This window comes from Rhipicephalus microplus, chromosome 2, assembly GCF_043290135.1.
Source record: "Rhipicephalus microplus isolate Deutch F79 chromosome 2, USDA_Rmic, whole genome shotgun sequence".
Classification (NCBI taxonomy): domain Eukaryota; kingdom Metazoa; phylum Arthropoda; class Arachnida; order Ixodida; family Ixodidae; genus Rhipicephalus; species Rhipicephalus microplus.
This window is the reverse complement of record NC_134701.1, coordinates 271,787,112-271,808,301: the sequence shown is the minus strand read 5'-3', so window position 1 is coordinate 271,808,301 and position 21,190 is coordinate 271,787,112.

Below are 21,190 nucleotides of genomic sequence, written 5' to 3'. Positions count from 1 at the left end.
TGAACAAAGGTTGGAAGGTGGTCACTGCCGCGAGTGTCCAAATCTCTGCACCAACATGCGGAAGGCAGATGGCTTCTGGAAACGAAACAGAGGTCGAGGCAGCTGCTGTAGGACGTGCCATGAATAAATTTAGGTGATCCGTCGTTGAGCACACTTAGTCCATAGTTGCATATAAAATTGTCAAATCCCTTCTACGATAATTCATTGTAGTGCTACTCCGAAGAGGATGATGTGCATTAAAATCGCCAATCACAATGTGTGGCCTTTATGCTGCTTGAAGAATCGTCCCCAGGTGGAAGCAGTCTATCTGTGCGCTTGGGTGTATATATCCTCCTATTACTGAGAATGTCCGCTTTTTATGTGTTATAGTTAGGCTCACGTAATCATTGTTGGTATGCGACGTGACTGCATGTCTCAAGAACGTCAAATCACGGCGTATACAAACGAGAACTCTGCTCGTAGGTTGATAACTGCGGGACCAAATCTGGATATATCCAGATATACAAAAAGTTGAAACTATATTCAGTTCACATATAGCGATAACAGAAAATTGATATTCGAAAACCCATTGTCTGAAGTTGGACAGACGGCCACGTGGACCACGAGCATTCCATTGCATAACAAGCAACTGGCGCATGCGTTCTTCGAACATCAATGTCATATTCACCTATTAAAGAACCACTAGTAGAGGCCCCAAAACCTCAAGTAGCTGCACAGCCACCTTAGCAGCGGGAGTGTTTAGGCTGCTGAGGATCTTACGTATCGAAGCCATCAAATTTTTAAGCATAGCCATGACATCTGCGTTGTCCATCTTCTTGTTTTCTTCATTGGGGGTAGGGGCGCTATGTGATGGCACTATGGCGGCTCTTGGCGGTAGTGAAGGCCACTGAGTCTCCGACGTGGTGAGAGCCAATGACTGGTTCCCTTGTCCTTGCGTGGACTGTATTGGCACTTGAGCATCTGTATCATCCTTTATGGCCCGCAAAAGTAGGCTAATAGGTGGTGAGGGCACAGTTTTGTGTGTCGAATTCGATAAACTATGAGCACTGCTGCTTCGTTTGCGTCGGTGTTGCGAACGATGTTTACGGCGCCGTACAGCCCTCGCAGCTTTTCCGTGAGTGGAGTGGCCTCGAACCATCTTCTTCAGAATACTCATTTCATTCGTCATTTTGGGACATTCCTTTGATGTTGCGTCGTGGGCGCATGAGCAGTTTGGGCATTTGGCCGCAGCATTGCAGTTATCACCATCATGAAGGCCACCCCAATGCTTGCAGGTTACTGCACTCTTGCAAACTGGACTAACGTGCCAAAATTTCATGCACTTATGACATTGCAGAGGATTTTGTACGTAAGGACGTCCCGAGTGCCTCACGTACCCAACTTTTACACGTGTGGGTAACGTTTTCGACTGAAACACTACTTTAACACATCGCGTCCGTCCAAAGCGGTGGAAACAAAGCACGGGAGCCGACGATGACAGCAGTTTCTCGACACTCGAGTCTGTTATCTCCTCATCTACATCGTATATAACTCCTATTGTATAACTCCAAATACGCATATAACTCATGCTGTATAACTCCAAATACGTTGTTTATAGTCGTCATTGGGTCCAAACAGGGCAATCATTTCCTGAGCTTGCCTTTCCTTTTATTTAGTCTAGACTGGTACACGTCACGCGTCCGTTTTCTAATCATTTGTGCATGTCTCAGATTAAGCCTTTATGTTCTCTTTATTTAACCTTTCACCTCGCTGCGGGGCATTTACAGGCTTCCATCGTAAGTAGTTCGAAAACAGAAAAAAGGAACAAAGCGAAACCTAATGCCTTTTGTAACACTGTCTCGGAAACCGTGTATCAACGAGGAGAAAAGTAAAGCTCCGAAATGTAAACTTTACTCTTTTTTTAAACTTGTAGCTTGAGCACTTGAAGCGCCTTCTGGCTGGACATGTAATCTCGAAAGCTCTCTTACTGCTTTCAAAGACTGCTGAGGAGAAACTTTGATAAATGCTTAAAGCGGCTTAAGCGGCGAATATCTTATTGTGTAACAAGGAGCAAAGGCGCTCACTCGACCATTCCAGGTTCCAGCGCGTCTACCCACGTATATATATATATATATATATATATATATATATATATATATATATATATATATATATATATATATATATATATATATATATATTCTGTTTGTGCCATACTTCTCTCTTTATCCTCTGAATGTATACTTTTGTGGTATTTTTTGAGATCCCACGCATACATCCAGAGGAGAAATAAAAAAGTATGTCACAAAAGTTTCAAAAATGAATTTTTTCAAGAAACCCGAGCTAGGTTTTTCAGCTTCAGCGTGTTCTCCAGAAAGCGACGCTTTGCGACACAGGCAACACTTTTTGTTTTTTTGCTCCCTTTTCTTTTTTATTTTTCCTTTTGCAGTGCGGGGACACGAGATTGTGTTCCTTAAAAGCCCCGAATATATGGTGCGCTGTTAAGAGGTTGCCATTTATGCCATTGTGTCTTGCAGGGGCGAAAAAGATGGCGACCAAACACAATAAAAAGAAATCAAGGAAATACAGCCTTACGCAACTCCACCCGAACAAACAACTCTATGGCGCGCTTCACTACGTGCACTCAGGGGTAGTGACACGTGCATGTTCAGTTTGTTTTTTACTGATGTCAAATGAAAGGCGAAGCCTTGTAAAGACTAGATAATATACTCACAAGCGTGACTGCACCCTCAAATACTAATTACAGCATGTTTTGAAACGCAGTTTTAGTTCCTATGGTGTAAGCTGACGTCACAATATAGTATTAACTTCCTGTCACACGCTCGAGCAAGATGTCGTGACGTTTCCGCAGTCGCTTCGTTCGTTGCTCTGTAGGTGACATCCAAGAGGCCATTTTGAAAATTTTGGCGGCGCACAAAGGGCCACTTTGAATGTTTTCTTGCTTGACATTGTCAAAGCTAGCCACACTGGTGGGTGGAAGTAACAGCCTGACGTGACGCTAGTGTTGCTGTCAGTAGGAGCACCACGCATAGATAGACATTCAAGTCAAAAATAAAATATTTCATCAGCGTTTACTAAGCCCCAAACCTGCGGAGCAGAAACATGGAGCCTTACAAAGAAGGTTCAGTTTAAATTGAGGAAAGCGAATTGAGCAACGGAAAGGAAAATTATAGGTGTAACCTTAAGAGCCAAGAGGAGAGCCGTGTGGGTCCTGGAATAAACTGGGGTTAACGATAACATAGATGAAATCAAGAAGAAGAAATGGTCATGAACCGGGCACGTAGCACGTAGGCAAAATAACCGCTGGTTATTTGGAGTAACTGAGAGGATTCCCAGAGAGAGCAAACGCACCAAGGGGAGACAAAAAGTTAGGTTAGCTGTGAAAAGTTCTCAGGTATAACGTGGCAGCAGGAAGCACAAGTGTGGGTTGATTGGCTAATCATGGGAGAGGCCTTTGCCCTTCAGTGGGCTCAATAAGGCTGATGATGATGAATACATAGGCTCAAAGACGTCTGGGAATACAAAGGGTTTGTATAACAGAGTACACTTGCATTTGAAAATTCGAGTCTGTATTTGTTTCAACCATCGCGCATGAAGTGAGGCGTATGGTATCTTCTACACTCTCGGTGAGGTTGTTATGGCTAAAGATGTTTGCATATTATTTTTTTCGCCATCATTTCGTATGGGTAACCAGGACAGATAAACCCAAAGAAAGTCGTTTCAGGCAGCGGTACATACTGCTAACTAATCAAGCGCAGTGAACCAATATGCTATGTAACGTAGGTTTTACCGCATCAATAGCTAACATACTAGTGTCCTAGAAAATAAGCAATTTTCCCGAATTAGCACCCCAGCAATGATAGGAAATTTCAATGAAATAAGTACCATTAAAACTGAATAAAAGAAGAAATATTGCACAGAAAAAAACACTCCTCTGAGTAAATGAGAAAGATTGATTCAGTGAATTAACCCAGTTTCCATCGACATAAAAAGCTGATGCATGATATCTGGCGCTACTCCTGAAAGCTTCATCGCGCTGTGTAGGTCTTGTCCTTTCACAGTCACCGCCGTTACACGCGGCAATCATACACTTTCACAGTACCCGCTGTAATACTGTTAAGAAATTTTAAATTACCTAAGTGGTTTTAAAATCAAGAACACGTCTGTACTGTTTTAAACAGCCCACAGTTGTGCAAACTTCAGAGCAATACACCAATGAAGTTGCCTGTGTGAATCTCTATAAACAATACCTACGAGCCCAGAACTTTGTTTCAATATATGTCTCGCTTCAGTATTATCGGATCAACCAACGATACCGAAGCCTCCAACGAACCTTCCCAGTGACGCTAGGTGCGATAACGAGGACATAACGTATTTGCTTAAAATCCTACCACACATTTAGGTAATATCGCAATAATAAAAAAAGTATGATCAGAAAGCATAAAAAAAATCGACACATCCTATGTATCATGGGAATCGGTGTCATGCGAAGCACGTAGAGGGCAGGAGACTATGGCATAATTTTTTTTGCTGAGCTAAATGTCCCAAAATGACAAAGAAAAAAGTATTCTGAGTCTATTGTTTTATTTAAATAAAAAATAAATTAGTTTTTATCATTGCTTGGTGACGGTCACCCTTTTTCACTTGGCGGTTGCAATATGAAAAATTAAGGAACCAAATATATAAACATATATACAGTCCTACATCGGTAAACTCGAAAATTCTCACTGGGGCAGAGCAAACATACAGTTGCGGTGCACACTGTCAATACAGCGCCTTCAATACTCATCAAAAATCTTTGTGCCCACAAAAAAACGTTGGAGCGCTTTCATCACTTTGCTGTTTATCCTTGATGCCCTTGGGCCTGGTATTTTCACCAACGAAAGCGTTCATACCGTTTCTAGCACGTGGAGGTGCGGCCTTGCGATGTGCATGACCCTTTTTAAATAGACAAGCAAATTTTCTTTAAAGTACATTATACTGTCGCCGGAGAGTAGTTTCACCCGAAAGAAAAGAGAGTTGGTGTTTCTCTATATTCCCTCATTCCCTTTTTTTCACTAACTCCTCACACAGAGTCATAAGCGGCGAGGGAGCACACACCTAAAAGGATTACACATACTCTTATTTTTTTCCTTGTGCAAGTGCTCACGACACGAAGCAGGGAACAGACAGCATGCATACGCTGTTTCGCTGCACGCGTAAGCCCTTTAATAAAGGAGAAGTCTATTCGAAAACAAAGCGAAAGCACAACATAGTTACGTATAGTTTAGTATAGTACATCAAGTGGTCGGCATAGGAGGTGAAGGCGAGGAGGAAATGAGCAAAAAGAGGACGGGAGAGTAAAACATAGAAGAGCCATGTACACAATATTTTAGCAAAAATCAGAAATAGAGAGCGAGGGTGAGGAGTAGAAAGAGAACAGGAAGGATGGTATGGTATCGTCAAGTAGTGGCGCGTGAAGAGGAGGTTGTTGACGTGCCATGAAAGACCACCAGCTCCACTTTTCCTCTGTCTTCACACCGCAAGGACGTAGCTTCCCCATTGTATTTTTGCGCACGTGTTCTGGTTGAGACAGGGAACGAGGGAGACAGACATACAGGGATGCTGTTAAACGATTCAGTGCGTGAAAGCAAAGGTCTTTCTGGTGTGAAGAGCCTTGACACTTGGGACTGTATCGAGCATTGAAGGCTCCAGCGCAGACTGACTTATGTTGTCGAAATAAAACTAAACAAAGGGATTGTCATTTTCTGGCGACTTCAAGCCCCTTTTAGAGAGAAAGCTGTTGAGGTATCACAACAAGGGTCGCTTGCGGCGCCGTAGTTGTCCGCTGCTGCCGTTGGCCGTAAACATTATCGCACGAAATAAGAAAAAAAAGAACCTCATAAATACAAAACAAGACACAACGGGATTTTCGAACAGCAAAGGAACACACAAGCGTCACGCGCTGTGAATTGCGCAACGTGTAGGTAGCCGAATGCTCCAACTGATTACAAAAAACAATGCCGTTCACCTATTAACTATGGCGCATACCCACTGCGGGGTATTGGGGGGGGGGGGGGGTTACAAAAGATTCTGGCATAATTGTTCATCGCCATGAGACACAGAACAAAAACATTGTAGGCAGTCACTATGCCATCCTTCGCCATTCTCCGAAGAATGATGAAGGATGGCATAGTGACTGCCTGCCTACTACACAATGATTAGTGACGTAGTGGGTACCTTGCAAGTTTGCTTGCAGCAGCTACCCAAAGTGCGGCCACGCCGCGGCAGTCTAGTAGCTAAGGTACTCGGCTGCTGACCTGCCTGTCATGGGATCGAATCCCGGCTGCGGCTGTTGCATTTTCGATGTAGGCGAAAATGCTGTAGGCCCGTGTGCTCTGATTTGGGTGCTCCTTAAAGAACCCCCGGGGTGGTCGAAATTTCTGGAGCCCTCCAGTACGGCGTCTCTCATAATCATATGGTAGTTTAGGGACGTTAAACTTCACATTACCCAAAAATATAACCAAAAAGTGTTTTTAAAAAGCGCTCTAAAAGACCTCTCTTCCAGCTTTCGGTGTGACATTGCTGCGCGTTCCGCGCAGGCCTGGCGGATTTTATATTGTATATCAGTGTCAAAATAAACGTTAAGTAATAAACAAAAAGGTCTTACGTTCGCTGAGTTTAAGCAGGTTTTATAAGAAGCGTGGGTTACGTCAAAGAGTCCAAATAAAGGGACTTCTGATCAGGGGTGTATCAGTTTACGACGTTGAATGGCGTTCAACTCTCTTTATGATCGCGAACAGTGTTAAAGAAACATGTAAGGTCGCATTCTGTATGAGCTTCAACATTGTGAATGTAATCTAAAGACTACAGGGTGGAGTTTCATAACAGAAAAACATGTTTAACTTATCGGAGTAACTGTATTTGTGTTCTTGTTTTCTGTTCAGTTCCGTGTTGTTGTAGCTGGTTTCCTGTAAAGAGATTGAGACTTACGGCTACTAGGCAACCCCATTTATATAATTTACACAGCGCAAAAAGGTAAAAAGGAAGGAACTCAAAAAACAAAAAATCTGCAAGAAAACAGACCATAGTTAAAATTGAAACAAATAAAAAAATGTATGGTCAATGTACATTCATTGCCAGGAGTTCACCTGGCAAAAGAACGTCTTTACGTACCCAGGGAATGAATTAGCGTATCACTTCGTATATGGTTGCATATAATTCAACAAATTCCAAAACAAAGTGATTGAAGACCTAAAATAAAGAAAGTATTAAAGTGGAGTCAACTATGAGTTTGATGAATTTAATGATGATGCTGAGCAGCTTGGCAGAAAAGAGAAAGAATTCCTCATTTCCAACAAACATTGGAGTCTGTTCAAGAATATTGATAACTAGGTCAGTTGCTAAAAGCGAAGCCTTCTCATGGACAGGAAACTCACCGAAGAATACGGAGGGGTTGTAGCACCTACAGCAAGGATTTTTACCACTTTCCCTAAAGCGAAAACTGCACTTTCACTGTATACAGCCGGTTTTAAACGCATGAGCCAGAACATTGATGGTAAAAAGAAGAAGGCAGAGAAAATATGTAAGAACAATGCAGCCTATAATAGAACAGAATACGGTAGCCGTAACATTTAGTGGTTGAAGAATGACAGACTGAGCGAGGAAAAAAGCAGTGGCAGCCAATATTTTAGTTGGCCTAGAGTGGTGGTGGACAAAGCTAGTTGATGATGTGGATTCATTTATAACACGCGGACAGAGGATAGACTGGTGTGACGAAAGGACACATAATTGATGTTTCAAGGGTGATGCGTAAGCATAAATGACTTAAAGCGACAAGTGGGATCAGAAGCTGAAGAGCGGAGGACAGGTGGCGTGGGGTGCGAACGATGTAGTAGTAAAGACGAGCTACAAGGCAACGTGCGAGAAAAGGCTTGCGGTGGGGAAAAAAAAGCCCCGATGCTCAATTCTTGGCCATTTCCTCTGAGTGGGTAAGAGCCATAATAGAGGCATCATCATAATCTTCTGGAGCACTGTTCGGGACGACGAACGTCAGCCACCGTTCCTGAGGTGGTGCGAAACCAACCCGAGTCTGTACAAGGTCCAGCCTCGGTGGCCAGCTTCACGTTTCAAGGAAGTGACCTGTGGCGCGGCTCCTGCCTTTGTGCAGTGGCCGGAAGAGGGTGCGCGGACGAGGCCTGCCTGGTGCAGCCTTCGTGGGCCATTGCTTGACCGCGGTCATCGGGAGTCGCGGCCCACAGTGCTGAGTTGTCCGCCGAGTGTTATGAAACGGTGCCGCACACGGTGGCACCCCCGTGTGTCGACGACCGTGCCAGCTGCTCTCTCCGTGCCACTTGTGCCTTGCCACTCGGCGATCGTCACACCACGACGGGAGGACCACGTTCCGAACAGCGAGGTGGTGTTTTCTTGCTCCCACTGAATATTCAGGAAGTCCATGTGATCCGCAGGGTCGTGCCGTATAACGTAGCCGAACTACGAACAGCTTTGGACTGTCTGCTGCGCATGCTTGCCCATTACCTTGTACATATAGCTTTCGGCTTACCGATTTTCTATCTTTTCTTCGCTAGCACGCTTCATAAAGTTATCTTGCCCACCTCTAACGCGTTCTTGCAAATTCTTTTTCGTCCATCAGTCGTAAACCACATGACGAACGTCCCTAAACATCACAGCTGGACACACACAGCACAACATTTTGTTGCGCTGTGCGCGTCCCATCTCTTCTCTGTCTGTATCTTCAAAGATTATCCACATCATCCTCATGCAGAATCCACAAGCCAAACTGAACATGCAGAGTTAGTTCGTATTTCATGTTTAGACTAGAAAAGCATGAAAAAAAAAAGAGCACTTGTCTATACACCTTTCTCATGCGCTTTTATTGTAGCTGACATTAAGCGAAAGCAATGGACCTCGACCGGCCACACAAAGTGTAGGATAGGCAGCCGGTGGCCTGTTGAAACAACGTAATTATTACTAAGAGCTTCGAAACACTGCCGAGGACGGCAGCGAGTTGAATGGACTAAATGAATTAAGAAGTTCGCAGTGACAAGATGGAATAAGCTCACGCAAGGTAAAACAATTGAAGTGCTGATGAGTGCGAGAGGCCTTGGGCCTGCGTTGGACATAAAAGAGGCTGTTAATGATGATGTTGATGATAATATAGTTGATGTTATAGATATCACGGGTTAGCTGTGTTCGCCTTATGTTACTGAGACCCCGCCACGCACACTTTGTCTCCCGACAACACTTTTGTATAGCCATGAAAACGCGAGACAGTTAGTGAATTTGTAGCTGTTCTCCTTTTTTTTTTACCCAAAATGGCCATCAGGAGATGAAAACACCAATCGTTATTGGTCTGCGAATGGGCTCGACTTTAGATATCTACACAATAATAATTCGGAACAGTAAAGGCTTCCACACCTGCTGTTTCCCAAACTATATACACTTTCAGAACACACGTGCACACAAAGAACTACAGAAAGCATCAGCGAAGGTGTTCATGAATTATGTGCTGTATAGAAGTGTCAAAGTATTATCACGCTATCAGGACAATACCGATACGCTTCTTCAAAACTGCGGCAGCCATGACGTAATGAAAGACAAACATAAACACTCCCGGAAGCCGGTATATTATTTATAGAATTTTTGCCTGTGCCAAGCAGGATGCCACAAAATACACACCCAAAGTGGATTCCAGAACAGCGTTCATACAGTCTTCCTTGAAAAGTGGCTGATTCATCCATTAGCGAGGTATGGGATTATGCTGCTTTTAGGCTCTGCACTGGCCTGCGCGACAATTCGTATGAACTTGAAAGTTCAGAGAATCGGTAAACGCTGGGATTTGGTGGAACGACCGTGAAAGCGGTAAGTTTCCGTAGCATTGCGACATCACTTTGAGCGCATCCGTGCCGCAGAACTTAGCACTTACGTCAGTTTTTCAAAACATAAATGACAACCTTATCACACTGTATTAACATCTTGGTAAAATGGGAGGTATACTCAGCTCGTGCGATTCTAAGGCATCGCTTTATCCTCTCGCTCCGCTTATCGAAACTAGGCTGCTATAACTGCGCAAAAGCATCATCACTCTGAAATACGCTTAGCTCTAAAAAATGATGCATGAGATTACGTTCAGAGACGCCACGTGCTTTCATGTCTTCGTGAAGCCGCTGCGAAATGAAGCAACGATATCGGACTCTACTGTCATAGAAGCAGCACAAGCTGTTACATCGTTGTTGCCATCGTCGAGCATCCTGCATGCGTATTTCTTCGTCCCTGCATCGTTCACTTCGGTGAAACATGTTCAACTGCAAACCTTTCAGCACAACTTAAACAATAAACTGAGGCGACATAAAGCTCCATTTCCCCACACCATGTCAGAACGTAACTGAACGGAACGGAATTTAAATTTTGCGTTTACATACTCTCAACTCACAGCGAGAAAATTCTTGTATATGCTAAGTTGTTCAAGTATGCCGATTATTGTCCTTGAGCTTCCTTTTAGCACGCTTTTCCGTGTGCTGAAACACGGTAGAATATTGTAACGTCGTCGAAATTATTTTGCCTTACCTCTCCCAAAGTTAAACGTTAAGAAACTTTTGAAATTTTGAAAACGCTTTTTTTTTTCAAGACAATGGCACCTATTCTTGACCTTGAGCTTCCATTTTGTGTTGACGCTTTTTTTTGTTTTGAAACACGGTAGAATGTTGTATTGTCATCAACATGTTTTTATTTGTCTTATCCCTCCCTAAGTTTAATGTTCAGAACCTTTTGAAGCTTTAAAAACATTTTTTTGAAGACAACCTGAAATAGTATAAAAATAATAATTTCAGCATTTCTTAGCACGGGATAGATTGCCCCTCCGCCGAGGGGCAAGGTCTCTCTGTCCCAACGTGGTAGCGGCCCACTGCATGATAAACGCACGCACCAAAGGACCACAGTATATTTATTCATCCATTCATTCATTAGCACGGGCAAGCAAAAGAGAAAAAAAAAGACAGAAGCTTATGCCGAAGTGCTTTCTTAATATAACCCTGCCTGTTATTTCCAGACTATATGTGGCACACTACGTAACTCATATACACACCAATCACAGATGCTGCTGTTTTACTTTTTGTTTGTAAAACGACGCCATGTATATTGTCTAAAAAAATGCTGCTTCTCACGCGAGTAGGAATCGTATACGTAGGTGTAGCGTGCTTGCAAGTCAGAAATGTCACGCAGACAAGGCTACGCAGATAATGGCACACAAATTCACAATTGACTTGAGCTTTTATCAAGTTACCTTTATCGGTATGCACCGCAATACAAATTTTACTCGACGCGCAGCTATATTGCGTGTCCTATTCATCTCGATAATTTGGTTAAAAATCTATTTTTTGAGGGGAGAAGCTCTTTAAAGTGGCACCCGTTCGTACCTCGTCGTAGTGCGTAACCAGTCTTACGCTTCGACCCGCAAGGTGTTGCCAGTGGGAAATTTCTCCTGTACGTTGTTGAATGATAAAAAAATTCGCAGCGTGCACGTTAACTAAAAGCCGAATTCTCCTGCCTCTCATTCCCCATTAGCAGCCATTGGCATGTACACTGAGCACTATCTGACAAGAAAAGGTTGCTACGTTATACTCACTGGGCGTAACCTCCTTGGTTTTAGAAAGGTTTAGCGAGCGTTGGCCTGGAGTACCATGAATACAGCGAACTAGTATACCATGAACTCGAGGTGGTTAACGGTGGGAAGTAGACACGAAGCAAAAGCTGAATTTTTCTGTCTTTCATCCCCCATTAGCAGACATTGGCATGTACATTGAGCACTATCTGATAAGAAAGGGTTGCTACGTTATACTCGCCGGGCGTAACTTCCTTGGTTTTAGAAAGGTTTAGCGAGCGTTTGGCTGGAGTGCTATGAATACAGTGATCTAGTATATACCATAAACTCGAGGTGGTTAAAGGTGGGAAGTAGACACGAAGCAAAAGCTGAATTTTTCTGTCTCTCATTCCCCATTAGCAGCCATTGACATTTACATTGAATACTATCTGACAAGAAAGGCATGCTACGTTATAACCGCTGGGCGTAACCTCCTTGGTTTTAGAAAGGTTTAGCGAGCGTTGGGCTCCAGTGTCATGAATGCAGTGATCTAGTATATACCATGAACTCGAGGTGGTTAAAGGTGGAAAGTACACACAAATCAAAAGCTGAATTTTCCTGTCTCTCATGCCCCATTAGCAGCCATTGGCATGTACATTGAGCACTATCTGATAAGAAAGCGTTGCTACGTTATACTCGCCAGGCGTAACCTCCTTGGTTTTAGAAAGGTTTAGCGAGCGTTGGGCTGGAGTGCCGTGAATACAGTGATCTAGTATATACCATGAACTCGAGGGGGTTAAAGGTGGGAAGTAGACACGAAGCAAAAGCTGAATTTTCCCGTGTCTCACTCCCCATTAGCAGCCATTGGCATGTACATTGATCACTATCTGACAAGAAATGGTTGCTACGTTATACTCGCTGGGCGTAACCTCTTTGGTTTTAGAAAGGTTTAGCAAGCGTTGGGCCGCAGTGCCATGAATACAGTGAACTAGTATATACCATGAACTCGAGGTGGTTAAAGGTGGAAAGTACACACAAATCAAAAGCTGAATTTTCCTGTCTCTCATGCCCGATTAGCAGCCATTGGCATGTACATTGAGCACTATCTGATAAGAAAGGGTTGCTACATTATACTCGCCAGGCGTAACCTCCTTGGTTTTAGAAAGGTTTAGCGAGCGTTGGGCTGGAGTGCCATGAATACAGTGATCTAGTATATACCATGAACTCGAGGGGGTTAAAGGTGGGAAGTAGACACGAAGCAAAAGCTGAATTTTCCTGTCTCTCACTCCCCATTAGCAGCCATTGGCATGTACATTGATCACTATCTGACAAGAAAGGGTTGCTACGTTATACTCGCTGGGCGTAACCTCCTTGGTTTTAGAAAGGTTTAGCGAGCATTGGGCCGCAGTGCCATGAATACAGTGAACTAGTATATACCATGAACTCAAGGTGGTTGAAGGTGGGAAGTAGACCCGAAGCGCAAGCCGTAAGAAAGTGTGCGTGTGCCACCTCTCGTTTAGTCCTTGGAATGTCCACTGAATGGCGGTGCTTCTATGTGGGGAATATATGATAAAAAGATGCGAGGTGGTGGGACTTGGAGTGTTGAAGAGATGGACGAACGGACACACAGACAGATGCATGGATGGACGCATGAACGGACGCAGGGGCGGATGCATGAACAAACGCAGGGACGGGCGCACGAACAGACGCATGGACGGTCACAGAGACGGACGCATGGACGGCCGAATGCTTCGCCCCACTCTCCATCATTCACTCCGTGGATATGCTGCCATTTTTTTTCGTCTAGTTTTTACGCCATGTACCCAACAAACAGAAAGTAACCCAACTCACTTAACTCTAGCTGTTCTGCAAATTTACGCCCACAGTATAATGTGGAAACCTCTTACGTACAGTTACGCACTACATACGTAACTGCACACTATAGTGGTCATGGCGAGCACTTTTGAAACTATGTAACCAAGAAAGCCTTTTTTTTTAAATTATGTTAACACTTAGTTCTTTCCAATACACTTCCACATAGAAAACTCTTTTTTTTTCGTAATTTGTAACCTGGAAACCATTTTTTTTCTTCCCGAAAAAAAGTTGAAGTATTGCGCTATTTCTATGGTATGAAGAGACTTCAACTTTTCAATTGTGTTGTATTTTCCACTTACCTTACGGAAAGCTCGCTACCACTGCAGCTCAATAAATAAATTTTCAAGGTGTGTTCTGGTGAAACGAGAGCACATCTTCAAAAGCCGACTCAAAGCGTTACCACTATTCGATCGAGGGAAAAAACAGCAATAAACAGCCAACTTTTCCCATCCTGTCTGCTATGTGAAGAGAGAGAGAAATAATTAAAAGGAAGAGACAGGGAGGTTAACCTAGACGAACTGGTTTGCTACCCTGTACGGGGGTGGGGAAAAGGGTCGGAAAGAGGATAGCTATAGAGAGATATAAAATAAATTAGAAAAAAAAACACATGCAAAGTGGTAGTTAAAGTGTTATCCCTCCGAGTTGAGAAAACTCGAATAAATTATACTTCAAGACGGTTTTATCAAGGTAGCAAAAATATTAAAAAGAACTTTTGATCATCATGACGTTTCAGCCCATATATGTTAGCTAAAAAAAGCGAGACTTTATTTCATTTAAAAAGCGCAATAGACATTCCTGTGAGCAGTTCACAAACTGTTCGCACATTCCGACAGAAGACTACTTGCAGAAATAGCATTACCGTAAGTTGTCACATTAACTATTACTGCTGCATGTTTGGTCTAAAATTACAGACGTAAGTAGGAAAAATCAAAACAGCTGTTCCTATTGAAATCAATGTGAAAATCGTATAGGCAAGTCGTTCATTCTTGTTTGACGACCTCGTTCTAACTGAAGTTTGCGCGGAATGTATACGCGCACGTTGTCATTTCTTGCAAAGACCGCGTTGGCGTAGGCGTACTAGAACGCATGTCAAATTTTTTTAGTTCTGCTGAACGCGTTCTGTCACCGCAGAAACACATTTATTGCAGCCTCCCGTAGTATCCAAATAAAGTTCGTCCATTTCGATTTGTTCTGCGGTAGAGCTTAGGATAGGTGTGCATCACACACGGATTTGCTGCGCTCTCCCCTATAGAGCAGTGGCGCCCTCTCCCCTCCCGACTCTCACATCACTCTACCACACACTTTCACTTCCCATCTAACTGCTATACTATATACTCAGTAATAGTATAAAAAAATGGCCGAGAAAGTAAAGTTGGGGTAAGGAGGGGTGATGTGAAAGTGAGGAGGAGAGAAAACAGGAGGTTCAGAGGGGGCGCCACTGCATCACAAATGATAATTTCCTTTCCCTTCCAAAGACGCCTAGCAGGCTGCACTTAGGAACGCCAGAATGCTAGATTCGCTGGAAACATTAATTTCTTTTTACCCATCGTTCGCACGAATTACGGCAAGCAGTCGCTATATTTCTCGGCACTTGCTTCGTGGAATTCGCTAGCATCTACTATAAAATCACTAAATGCTCATATGTTCCAATCTGAACTTAAACATCTTCTGCTTGATTTGTCTGATTCCGGTTCTTCACTGCTTTAGGTGTTCTCATTCGGTAGTTTTTGTTTATCTTCCCATCTTTCCTCATTTTTGTATTCTTTTTCTGTCATTTCCCTTATTTGACTTTTTTATTTTGGTTATTGGTTTGCGCATAACTATGTTGCATTACTGTTTATTCCTTTGGAGTGGGCAATGCGGCCGCAGCTCGAGCACCATGCTCAATCCTTTCGTCTTCTTTGCACAGATTGCCTGCTGCCTGCCCGGACCATGGTTGCACAATGTCACCACGCTGGAAACGACGCAATCTACTGCTACGGCATCGACAGACGCTCCGAAACTGCGTGCGCACCTCACCGACGGCGTGCTCTTAAGCTATCATGCGCTACCCGTGCTTGATAGCATCGTTGGATTCGGCAGCACTTCAGCTGACAGTTTGCGCGCCCACCAGAGCAAGAACGTCACTACTGATCACCCAGTCACCGAGCGTCACTGGCATGTGACGTCTTCCACTGCGGGTATAAAAGTCCTGGCTGCACTGTGCTTCACCAGTGGGCAATGCGGCAGCAGCTCGAGCACCATGCTCAATCCTTTCGTCTTCTTTGCACAGATTGCCTGCTGCCTGCCCGGACCATGGTTGCACAATGTCACCACGCTGGAAACGACGCAATCTACTGCTACGGCATCGACAGACGCTCCGAAACTGCGTGCGCACCTCACCGACGGCGTGCTCTTAAGCTATCATGCGCTACCCGTGCTTGATAGCATCGTTGGATTCGGCAGCACTTCAGCTGACAGTTTGCGCGCCCACCAGAGCAAGAACGTCACTACTGATCACCCAGTCACCGAGCGTCACTGGCATGTGACGTCTTCCACTGCGGGTATAAAAGTCCTGGCTGCACTGTGCTTCACCAGTGGGCAATGCGGCAGCAGCTCGAGCACCATGCTCAATCCTTTCGTCTTCTTTGCACAGGTACGTTACCTAAACCATGCATACTGCTTGAGATCTGACGATCGTTTCTTGCTGCTGCTCATTTGCCCACCTGGTGTTGTGTCGCTATATTCGCATGCGTTGTATAATGTTTGCCGCCTGATTCTTAGTGGTGACGTCGAACTAAATCCTGGCCCTGGTTCTAAAAATAAACCTCTCAAAGACTCAGACGGCCCCGCAACGCGATCTAGGACAACTTCAAATACATCTTCGGAGGCGGTTACACTGCCTACTCCGTCAGCCCATGCTACACAAAACGAGCCCGAAAATACTACCGTTTTATCTATGCTTTCTCAGATACTCACAAGCCAAAATCAAATCGCTAGCGATATAGCAAACATAAAAACACAATTCAACGCAAGATTCGATGCGCTGGAATCACGGGTGGCGGCACTCGAGTCTGTGACAGCTGTCTGCGAGGGGAAAACTGCGTGCGAAGCCTTACGCGCTGAAGGTGCCTCGGCGAGTAAAACACTTGCACAGCTCAGCCTCAAAATAGACGAGCTCGAAAATCAATCCAGGCGAAATAATATTATCTTACGCGGGTTTCCAGAGGACGCCGGCGAGAATGGCGAATCTATACTGTCTAGTGTGTCTGTACTCGTCACGCAGAAAATGAAAATGGAAATGCCACGCGTAGAGCGCATACATAGATTAGGCAAACCGCGTGAAAGGCTGGCGCGTCCGATCATATTGAAACTCCTAAATTTTAACGACAAGATGGCTCTCTTGAAGAAAGCCAAACATCTTAAAGGCTCCGATTTCAGCATTTCAGAAGATTACTCTTTTAGAGTGCGATCTATCCGCAAGAAGTTATGGGACGCGACCTCCACTTTCCGCAATAATGGCTCCTCAGTTAAAATAGTGTATGACCATGTATTTATCGACAGCGTTCGCTACAACTGGAACGACGTATCGAATGTTCTAGTTGTGGCCTCTGGTTACCATAGCCATGCTACAAATAAACCTGGGACTTCCCCGGAAGTTCCTTCACAGGGCTTATCGCCGCCCCTGAATACTTCTGGTAGTTCTAGTGCGCCGCTCGTCCGTGGAACTCAGTGTTGACTACCCCGTAGCTCTGCACCTAAACTAACTACTATTAACCTTAACGCAAGAAGCATAACACGCAAATTCCCCGACTTCCTTTCTCTCGTTTCGACATATTCCCCACACATCATTGGTATAACTGAAACGTGGCTCCACGAGGCTATACATGACTTTGAATTTACGCCACCCGGATATGTCGTGGTTCGTGTCGATCGACGAATCGGCCGAGGCGGCGGTGTAGCCTTGCTCTTTCGGTCGGACTTACTGTTCTCAGTCCTGCCTAGTCCTTCTGGCATTGAATCAATATGGTGCAAACTTCACATCGACAAACTTCAGATTGTAATTGGTGTCATATACCGCCCCCCGGATTCCTCCCTTGATATGTTTCACACTCTTAACGAGTTCGCAAACGCACACAACTTCAGCACCAAGCATCTTGTTCTTATGGGGGATTTTAACGCCCCTGGAGTTGACTGGCCTTCCTTGACTCACAGCGGCCGCGACTCCCATATTTGTGGTGAGCTTATAAATTTTTCGTTATCCTTCGGGCTTACCCAGATCGTAACTGGCTACACCCGGCATAATGCACTCCTTGACTTGGTATTTGTAAGTTCAAATATGTTACATAACGTGTGTAAATGCGAGATTATCGACGGTATCTCGGATCACAAGGCAGTGCTAGTTTCCTTGCAGTGTTCGATTGCGAAACGGCGATTCGTGGTCACATCCTTTCACGATTTTAACCGCGCTGATGACGTTTCCGTTCTCGACTGTTTAGCCGATAAATTTGAACAATTTTTAGCACTCGCCACACGCAACGATGTTGATGCTTTAGTTGGTTTCTTTGAACAGTTGGTGAAAACTTGCACTCTGGAATTTGTACCGATCAAAACAAAAAGAAAAATACTAATGTTCCCTGGATGAACCGTGACATCTTGCATCTTTCACGTCGGGTACGTAGGATGAGGCAGGCGAGGTCACGCTGTTCCTCTTATGATCACTGTAGATTTCTTCAGGCAAAGGAAGAACTCCGGGTCAAAATAAACGCCGCAAAAAACCATTTCTTTCGAATAGAACTACCGAACCTGTTATCCAATAACCCACGCAAGTTTTGGTCATCAATAATGCCCCGCGATGCCGCATCAGCGTCATTTTCCATTGGCAATGAAACAACCAATGATCCTGCGGAAATTTCCGAAGCTTTCAATAGGTTTTTTGAGTCTGTTTTCACTCGCGACGACCTTGAAGTTCCTCTTTTTCATAGTACAAGCTCATTCTTATCAATACCGGACATTACTATTAGCGAAGAAGGGGTTCTCAACCTAATATTAAACTTAAACACTAAGAAATGCAAGGTCCGGACGACATTCCCAATGCGTTCTTGGTCCGTTATTTCGATTGGGCTTCCAAATATCTTACTGTCATATTTCAGAAATCCCTTGAAACTGGCATAGTGCCTAGCTCATGGAAACTGGCAAAAGTAATTGCGTTATTTAAGTCCGGAGAAAAGCATATTATTACTAACTATAGACCAATATCACTGACTTCCTACTCTTGTAAACTACTGGAGCATATAATTTATAAACACATCATAGAGTATTTAGAACAACACAACCTATTATCTCAATTTCAGCATGGATTCAGGAGTGGTTTCAGCACGGTTACGCAATTAACAGAATTCGTTCACGACATTTCTTGTTCACTTGATTCCGGAGAGCAGGTCGACGCCATTTTCATCGATTTTTCCAAAGCATTCGACACGGTATCTCACACTAAGCTGATATGCAAACTAACTGCCATATTAAACAACCCTGTCTTGGTCAAGTGGATAGAAAACTTTCTTTCAGATCGCGCGCAATTCGTAGAATTTAATGGTTCCGTATCCAATAAATCTAACGTAACTTCTGGAGTTTGCCAGGGCTCGGTCCTTGGACCACTGCTATTTCTGATCTACATAAACGACCTGCCTGGCAACATCAATTCTAAAATCCGTTTTTATGCGGACGATTGCGTACTTTATGACACCATTAGCACACCGCAGTGTCACCAAAAACTAAACGAGTCGTTTTCTAGGTTTTGCGCGTGGTGTAAAACGTGGCAGATGTCCGTAAATTTCCGCAAAACAGTATCCATGTCTTTTACTCACAAACGTTCCCTGTCTAATTTCACGTACTCATCCGCTGACATAAACCTCCAAAGAGTTACAGAATATAAGTATCTTGGCATTATTTTCACAAGTAACCTATCCTGGTCGAAACACATCGAATATGTATGCACAAAGTCACTTAAGAAACTGGGTTATCTTCGGCGCACACTCAGCCAAGCACCGAAAGACACCAAACTCCTGATGTATAAAACACTAATCCGACCGACACTCGACTACGCATGCTCCGTGTGGAACCCTTACCGAAAAGGCGAAATTAACAAAATTGAAGCCGTTCAAAAGAAAGCCATCCGATTCATCTGTCGCAGGTATGACTGCGCTTTTTCACCAACCACAGCCCTCGTATCTCTAGAGCTAACCACCTTAGCTGCCCGTCGTGAAATTGAATCACTAACCTTTTTTCACCGCATCATTCACTGTTCATATCGCCTGTCATCGAACAAATATGTCACATATGCAAGCCCCACTCAGACCAGAAGCAATCACACCCTTAACGTTTCCCCGTATCATCCCCGCACAGACACGTTCAAATATAGCTTTTTTCCGCGAACAATTGAGCGTTGGAATTTGTTGCCTGGCCACGTGCGCTCTCTTGACTTGCTTACATTTCCTTCTAAAATACAACTATTGTAAACTACGTACATATACCGCTTTGTTTCCTTTCCCCCTTTGTACGAGTGCACTTTTGTACTTAGATGTGTATATTAGGTCGATCTTATGTAACCATTTACCATGCCGCTAAAACTGTACACCTCCTTCTATGCTGACTTTCGAACACCTAGCTTCGTCGTTACTGTGTTTTCTTTCTTTCTTTTTGCTTTTGTTTCATTATTGAACTTGTTCGGTGCACGGTTTTGTGCGATGTACCCACTCCTGCTATAGCCCCAAGAGGGGCTGCAGTATGTTAAAATAAAAAAATAAAATAAAAAAATAATAAAAATGTCTCCCACTCTGTCCTTACTCTCATCGTCTATGGCACACTACTTGTTCGATGCTTTTTGTCAACGCTGTTTATAAGTTATTTCCTTACTTGATTCGAATTAGTCATTATTCTTATTCTTATTATTATTCTTATTCTTATTTTTGAGTCGGTGAATTGCCAATTTACTTGTGTTATTGACTTTGTTATCATGTACAGGAGGTCCCAGTTGAGTTCTTAACTATGGGACCTCCTTCTGTATATACTAATTATGTATTCTCTCCTTTGTTTGACGTGAAGAATAAAATGATTCTGATTCTGATTCTGGAGCTAGCTTGCCCGTGAACGCGAGCGTCGCTGAAAGGCAGGCGAATCGCTTCTCTTCACTTCCTACAGTTTTCACGTTGAGTGCAGGGCCATAATTTTTCTCATATTTTTAAGCTATTCCATCTTTCTATCAAATGAAAGTAAGTTGTGTAGTTTTGCGTGCCAAACCACGACATGATTCTGAGACATAAGGTATCCGGAATTATTTTGTCCGCCTTCCGTTCTTTAACCCACTTGTAACCCTAAGTATACGAGGATTTGTTTGCATTAGGTCCCACGAGGAAATATGACCCTCGTGCAAGAATTGAACTTCGTGCTTAGCAGCACTATGTCATAGCAGTTCAACCACCGAATATAGTGAAGACAGATACAAAGGAATGTCATAGCCGAAAGGAAAGATGAAAGTCTCTTCCTACCCAGTCGTTTCCTTAGCTCTATTCATATCTTTTCTGACAGAAAACAATTGAAAACATTTCCCAATGTTTCGTACCATCAGTCAGTATTTCATCGTATTGTACGTTTTCCTTTAACTCCAACGAATATGCTGAGCTTAACGTATTTCATATTTACTCGGTAAGATTGCAATCCCATCTTCCCTAACCGAAAAACTTATTCTAGGCTACTTGA